The sequence below is a fragment of the Notolepis coatsorum genome, assembly GCF_963971535.1.
Source record: "Notolepis coatsorum genome assembly, contig: SCAFFOLD_1111, whole genome shotgun sequence".
Taxonomy (NCBI): domain Eukaryota; kingdom Metazoa; phylum Chordata; class Actinopteri; order Aulopiformes; family Paralepididae; genus Notolepis; species Notolepis coatsorum.
The window spans coordinates 12,501-20,726 of NW_028174740.1; the positions used below are offsets into that span (position 1 = coordinate 12,501).

The following is an 8,226-nucleotide window of genomic DNA, read 5'->3' on the forward strand; positions in this document are numbered from 1 at the left end:
GTGACTAACCACACAGCCTGGTACCAGTGGTGTTATGGTAACTAACCACACAGCCTGGTACCAGTGGTGTTATGGTGACTAACCACACAGCCTGGTACCAGTGGTGTTATGGTGACTAACCACACAGCCTGGTACCAGTGGTGTTATGGTGACTAACCACACAGCCTGGTACCAGTGGTGTTATGGTGACTAACCACACAGCCTGGTACCAGTGGTGTTATGGTAACTAACCACACAGCCTGGTACCAGTGGTGTTATGGTGACTAACCACACAGCCTGGTACCAGTGGTGTTATGGTGACTAACCACACAGCCTGGTACCAGTGGTGTTATGGTGACTAACCACACAGCCTGGTACCAGTGGTGTTATGGTGACTAACCACACAGCCTGGTACCAGTGGTGTTATGGTAACTAACCACACAGCCTGGTACCAGTGGTGTTATGGTAACTAACCACACAGCCTGGTACCAGAGGTGTTATGGTGACTAACCACACAGCCTGGTACCAGTGGTGTTATGGTGACTAACCACACAGCCTGGTGCTAGTGGTGTTATGGTAACTAACCACACAGCCTGGTACCAGTGGTGTTATGGTGACTAACCACACAGCCTGGTACCAGTGGTGTTATGGTGACTAACCACACAGCCTGGTGCCAGTGGTGTTATGGTGACTAACCACACAGCCTGGTACCAGTGGTGTTATGGTGACTAACCACACAGCCTGGTACCAGTGGTGTTATGGTGACTAACCACACAGCCTGGTACCAGTGGTGTTATGGTGACTAACCACACAGCCTGGTACCAGTGGTGTTATGGTGACTAACCACACAGCCTGGTACCAGTGGTGTTATGGTGACTAACCACACAGCCTGGTACCAGTGGTGTTATGGTGACTAACCACACAGCCTGGTACCAGTGGTGTTATGGTGACTAACCACACAGCCTGGTACCAGTGGTGTTATGGTGACTAACCACACAGCCTGGTACCAGTGGTGTTATGGTAACTAACCACACAGCCTGGTACCAGTGGTGTTATGGTAACTAACCACACAGCCTGGTACCAGTGGTGTTATGGTAACTAACCACACAGCCTGGTGCCAGAGGTGTTATGGTAACTAACCACACAGCCTGGTACCAGTGGTGTTATGGTGACTAACCACACAGCCTGGTGCCAGTGGTGTTATGGTGACTAACCACACAGCCTGGTGCCAGTGGTGTTATGGTGACTAACCACACAGCCTGGTACCAGTGGTGTTATGGTAACTAACCACACAGCCTGGTACCAGTGGTGTTATGGTGACTAACCACACAGCCTGGTACCAGTGGTGTTATGGTGACTAACCACACAGCCTGGTACCAGTGGTGTTATGGTGACTAACCACACAGCCTGGTGCCAGTGGTGTTATGGTGACTAACCACACAGCCTGGTACCAGTGGTGTTATGGTGACTAACCACACAGCCTGGTACCAGTGGTGTTATGGTGACTAACCACACAGCCTGGTACCAGTGGTATTATGGTGACTAACCACACAGCCTGGTACCAGTTGTGTTATGGTGACTAACCACACAGCCTGGTACCAGTGGTGTTATGGTGACTAACCACACAGCCTGGTACCAGTGGTGTTATGGTGACTAACCACACAGCCTGGTACCAGTGGTGTTATGGTGACTAACCACACAGCCTGGTGCCAGTGGTGTTATGGTGACTAACCACACAGCCTGGTACCAGTGGTGTTATGGTGACTAACCACACAGCCTGGTACCAGTGGTGTTATGGTGACTAACCACACAGCCTGGTACCAGTGGTGTTATGGTGACTAACCACACAGCCTGGTGCCAGTGGTGTTATGGTGACTAACCACACAGCCTGGTACCAGTGGTGTTATGGTAACTAACCACACAGCCTGGTACCAGTGGTGTTATGGTGACTAACCACACAGCATGCAGCAGAATGGTACCAGGATGCATGGATAAGAAGAACCAGGCCACAAACCAATGCAAAGTCAATGGGGTCGAGCTCCTGTCTGTACAAGCTGACCTGGGGGCAGCTGGTATCTACTGTGTGTTGCACTGTGGAGGAGAGTAGCTGACCTGGGTACAGACGGGAGCTCGACCCCATTGACTTTGCATTGGTTTGTGGATAACTAGCTAACAGCATGGATTGTGCAGAGAGAGGACTCCACAACAACATCCTCATTGGTAAATAAGAAATGGGTTTAGGGGTCCAAGAATCTGAACTATCCCTTTAAAATATGTTTAGACAAATATCACAATTTCCCACAATACAATAACACAGATGGATGATACATACTGGTATATCATTGGATGATACATACTGCTATATCATTGGATGATACATACGGCTATATCATTGGATGATACATACTGCTATATCATTGGATGATACATACTGCTATATCATTGGATGATACATACTGCTATATCATTGGATGATACATACTGCTATATCATTGGATGATACATACTGCTATATCATTGGATGATACATACTGCTATATCATTGGATGATACATACGGCTATATCATTGGATGATACATACTGCTATATCATTGGATGATACATACTGCTATATCATTGGATGATACATACTGCTATATCATTGGATGATACATACTGCTATATCATTGGATGATACATACTGCTATATCATTGGATGATACATACTGGTATATCATTGGATGATACATCCTGGTATATCATTGGATGATACATCCTGGTATATCATTGGATGATACATACTGCTATATCATTGGATGATACATACTGCTATATCATTGGATGATACATACTGCTATATCATTGGATGATACATACTGCTATATCATTGGATTATACATCCTGGTATATCATTGGATGATACATCCTGCTATATCATTGGATGATACATACTGCTATATCATTGGATGATACATACTGCTATATCATTGGATGATACATACTGCTATATCATTGGATGATACATACTGCTATATCATTGCCCAGCCCCTACTTTACATCTCCAGACGCCCCCATCTCTCTTGCTGCTGTGTTAATGCAATACCTCATACTTACTGTTCATCTGTCTCCATATCAATTGTTTTGACCTTTTACTTAGAATAAATAACAACAGAATAACAGATGGCTTATGAAATCAAAAATTGTGTGGGGGGGGGGGGGGGGGGACAACAACAAACAAAACAATGGCTTATGAGGGAACATTTATGAGAGAGGGGTGAAAATTGTGTGGGGGGGGCAACAACAACATGCTGGTCTGGCAGAGAACACACACGCACAGTCGCACAGTCGCACACACACACACACGCACGCACGCACGCACACACACACGCACGCACGCACGCACACGCACGCACACACGCACGCACGCACACGCACGCACGCATGCACGCACACACACACACACACACACACACACACACACACACACACACACACAAGGGGTGAGTTGGATATGAGAGTCTGACGTGATGTGAATTGCAATGAGCTTTTAGTCCTGAGGGAGGGACGGGAGCAGGGCTGGATATCGGTTTAACCCTTTCACTGCCGCACCACCAAACGGTTAACCCTTTCACTGCGACAATACACAGAAGGTTAACCCTTCCACTGCCACACGACAGCCGGTTAACCCTTTCACTGCCACACGACAGTAACCCTTTACTATCACACAACCCGACGGTAGTAAAGGGTTAACCTTCTGTCGTGTGGCAGTGAAAGGGTTAACCGGCTGTCGTGTGGCAGTGCTGCTGACATGAAACCTGAGACTGGATACCAGTGAGACACGATACCAGTGAGACATGATACCAGTGAGACACGATACCAGTGAGACATGATACCAGTGAGACATGATACCAGTGAGACACGATACCAGTGAGACACGATACCTGAGACTGGATACCAGTGAGACACGATACCTGAGACTGGATACCAGTGAGACACGATACCTGAGACTGGATACCAGTGAGACACGATACCTGTGAGACATGATACCAGTGAGACACGATACCTGAGACTGGATACCAGTGAGACACGATACCAGTGAGACATGATACCTGAGACTGGATACCAGTGAGACATGATACCAGTGAGACACGATACCAGAGACTGGATACCAGTGAGACACGATACCAGTGAGACACGATACCTGTGAGACACGATACCTGAGACTGGATACCAGTGAGACACGATACCTGAGACTGGATACCAGTTAGACACAATACCAGTGAGACACGATACCAGTGAGACACGATACCAGACTGGATACCAGTGAGACACGATACCAGTGAGACTAGATACCAGTGAGACACGATACCAGAGACATGATACCAGTGAGACACGATACCAGTTAGACACGATACCAGAGACATGATACCAGTGAGACATGATACCAGTGAGACACGATACCAGTGAGACATGATACCAGAGACTGGATACCAGTGAGACACGATACCAGTGAGACTAGATACCAGTGAGACACGATACCAGAGACATGATACCAGTGAGACACGATACCAGTGAGACATGATACCAGTGAGACATGATACCAGTGAGACACGATACCAGTGAGACATGATACCAGTGAGACACGATACCTGAGACTGGATACCAGTGAGACACGATACCAGTGAGACACGATACCAGTGAGACACGATACCAGTGAGACACGATACCAGTGAGACACGATACCAGTGAGACACGATACCAGTGAGACATGATACCTGAGACTGGATAATAATAATAATAATAATAATAATAGATTGAATTTTAAGAGAGAAGCGCCTTTCTCAGACTCAAGGACACTGTACAAGGAAAGGATGGAAAAAAAATAAAAGTAAGTAATAAAATTGAAAAAATATATATAATAAAATGCATAAAAGATCTGTGTATAGTAACAACAAGAAAAAACAAATAAGATAAGAGATAAAAATAAATAAAAAAAAGGAGGCAAGTTCTGTCCAATTGGATGAAGTGGTTAAAATTAACAAACAAACAAACAACAAAACAAAACAAAACAACGGAATCTGTGGCTTAAAAAGAGTCAGGGGTGGGCTACTTGGGAGCGGGGCCGTGTTGCGTGAAGGCAAGTGTGAACAGGTGGGTTTTTAGCTTGGTTTTGAAGAGGTTGATGGTGTCAGAGCCTCGGATGAGGGGGGAGAGGGAGTTCCACAGTCTGGGGGCTGCTGCAGCGAAAGCTCGGTCTCCCAGTGTGGAACGCCTGGTGCGGGGGATGGTGAGGAGGTCGGAGTTGGAGGATCGGAGGCCTCGTGCTGGAGTGTAGGGGTGGAGTAGGTTGGTCAGGTAGGAAGGGGCCAACCCGTGCAGGGATTTGTAGGTGAGGAGGAGGATCTTGTAGGGGATTCGATAGTTGATGGGGAGCCAGTGGAGTTTTTGCAGGGTGGGGGTGATGTGCTGCCAGGGTTTGGTGCGCGTGAGGACCCTCGCAGCAGAGTTTTGGACGTATTGTAAACGATCCAGAACCTTCTTGGAGGCACCAAGAAGGACTCCGTTACAGTAGTCGAGGCGGGAAGTGACGAAGGCGTGAATGAGTGTTTCCGCTGAGGTGTCGGAGAGTGAGGGGCGGAGGCGGGAGATGGTTCTGAGGTGGAAGAAGGCGGATCTGGTGACAGACTTGACGTGAGGGTGAAATGAGAGGGTGGAGTCCAGTATGACGCCCAGGTTCCTCACCTCTGTGGAGGGGCAGATGGAGTAGCCATCCACGGAGAGAACAAGGTGGTCTATCTTTTGGAGGAGGGCTGGGGAGGCTACAACTATGATTTCGGTTTTCTTACTATTGAGTTGGAGGAAATTGGTGGTCATCCATATTTTTATGTCCTGGAGGCAGGCAGTGAGGGAGGGGGGAGGAAGGGGGGCCGAGGGTTTGGTGTGGAGGTAGAGCTGTGTGTCGTCTGCATAGAAGTGGAAGTGGAGGCCGTGTTTCCTTATGATGTCACCGAGTGGGAGGAGGTAAATCATAAAAAGGAGCGGACCTAGCACCGAACCCTGGGGAACACCCTGTTTAACAAGTGCTGGAGCTGACCTGGAGCCCCCGAGGGAAACATACTGCCACCTGTTGGTGAGGTAGGATGTGAACCAGGACAAGGGGGTACCAGTGATGCCAAGGACACTTTCCAGGCGGTCTAGGAGGATTGAGTGTGAGATGGTGTCGAAGGCAGCTGAGAGGTCCAGGAGGATGAGGATGTTGATGTTGCCAGCATCAGCAGCCATGAGGAGGTCATTTGTCACCTTGATCAGGGCGGTCTCGGTGCTGTGTTTAGCCCTGAACCCAGACTGGAGTGGTTCAAACAGGTCATGGTAGGCCATGTGACTCTGTAGCTGGGCGGCTACTGCGCGCTCGAGGACCTTGCTGAGGAAGGGGAGGTTTGAGATGGGGCGGAAGTTGTTGAGGTTATCGGGGTCCAGACCGGGTTTTTTTTAGGATTGGGGTGACTGCTGCCACCTTTAAGTCAGCAGTGAGACATGATACCAGTGAGACACGATACCTGAGACTGGATACCAGTGAGACATGATACCAGTGAGACATGATACCAGTGAGACATGATACCAGTGAGACATGATACCAGTGAGACATGATACCAGTGAGACATGATACCAGTGAGACACGATACCAGAGACTGGATACCAGTGAGACATGATACCAGTGAGACATGATACCAGTGAGACACGATACCAGTGAGACACGATACCAGTGAGACACGATACCAGTGAGACACGATACCAGTGAGACACGATACCAGTGAGACACGATACCAGAGACTGGATACCAGTGAGACATGATACCAGTGAGACATGATACCAGTGAGACACGATACCAGAGACTGGATACCAGTGAGACATGATACCAGTGAGACACGATACCTGAGACTGGATACCAGTGATACACGATACCAGTGATACACGATACCAGTGAGACATGATACCAGAGACATGATACCAGTGAGACACAATACCAGTGAGACACGATACCTGAGACTGGATACCAGTGAGACACGATACCAGTGAGACACGATACCAGAGACATGGTACCAGTGAGATATGATACCAGTGAGACATGATACCAGTGAGACACGATACCAGTGAGACACGACACGATACCAGTGAGACACGATACCAGTGAGACACGATACCAGTGAGACATGATACCAGTGAGACACGATACCAGAGACTGGATACCAGTGAGACATGATACCAGTGAGACATGATACCAGTGAGACACGATACCAGAGACTGGATACCAGTGAGACATGATACCAGTGAGACACGATACCTGAGACTGGATACCAGTGATACATGATACCAGTGATACACGATACCAGTGAGACATGATACCAGAGACATGATACCAGTGAGACACAATACCAGTGAGACACGATACCTGAGACTGGATACCAGTGAGACACGATACCAGTGAGACACGATACCAGAGACATGGTACCAGTGAGATATGATACCAGTGAGACACGATACCTGAGACTGGATACCAGTGAGACACGATACCTGAGACTGGATACCAGTGAGACACAATACCTGTGAGACATGATACCAGTGAGACACGATACCAGAGACTGGATACCAGTGAGACACGATACCTGAGACTGGATACCAGTGAGACATGATACCAGTGAGACACGATACCAGAGACTGGATACCAGTGAGACATGATACCAGTGAGACACGATACCTGAGACTGGATACCAGTGAGACACGATACCAGTGAGACACGATACCAGTGAGACACGATACCAGAGACTGGATACCAGTGAAACACGATACCAGTGAGACACGATACCAGTGAGACACGATACCAGTGAGACATGATACCAGAGACATGATACCAGTGAGACACGATACCAGTGAGACACGATACCTGAGACTGGATACCAGTGATACACGATACCAGTGAGACACGATACCAGAGACATGATACCAGTGAGACACGATACCAGAGACATGATACCAGTGAGACACAATACCTGAGACTGGATACCAGTGAGACACGATACCTGAGACTGGATACCAGTGAGACACGATACCAGTGAGACACGATACCAGTGAACATGATACCTGAGACTGGATACCAGTGAGACACAATACCTGAGACTGGATACCAGTGAGACACGATACCTGTGAGACTGGATACCAGTGAGACACGATACCAGTGAGACACGATACCAGAGACTGGATACCAGTGA

The 8,226-nt window shown here is 48.0% G+C and overlaps 1 pseudogene across 1 annotated transcript in view; it reads right to left on the reverse strand.

The window, feature by feature from the left end:
- The window catches only part of LOC311247482, an 11,718-nt pseudogene extending 5,338 nt beyond the window's left edge, over nucleotides 1-6,380 (reverse strand). The window contains exon 1 of the transcript in view: nucleotides 6,260-6,380. The product of the transcript in view is annotated as an uncharacterized misc_RNA (transcript). The remainder of the gene's footprint in view (nucleotides 1-6,259) is intronic.
- Nucleotides 6,381-8,226: the final 1,846 nt, after the last annotated feature.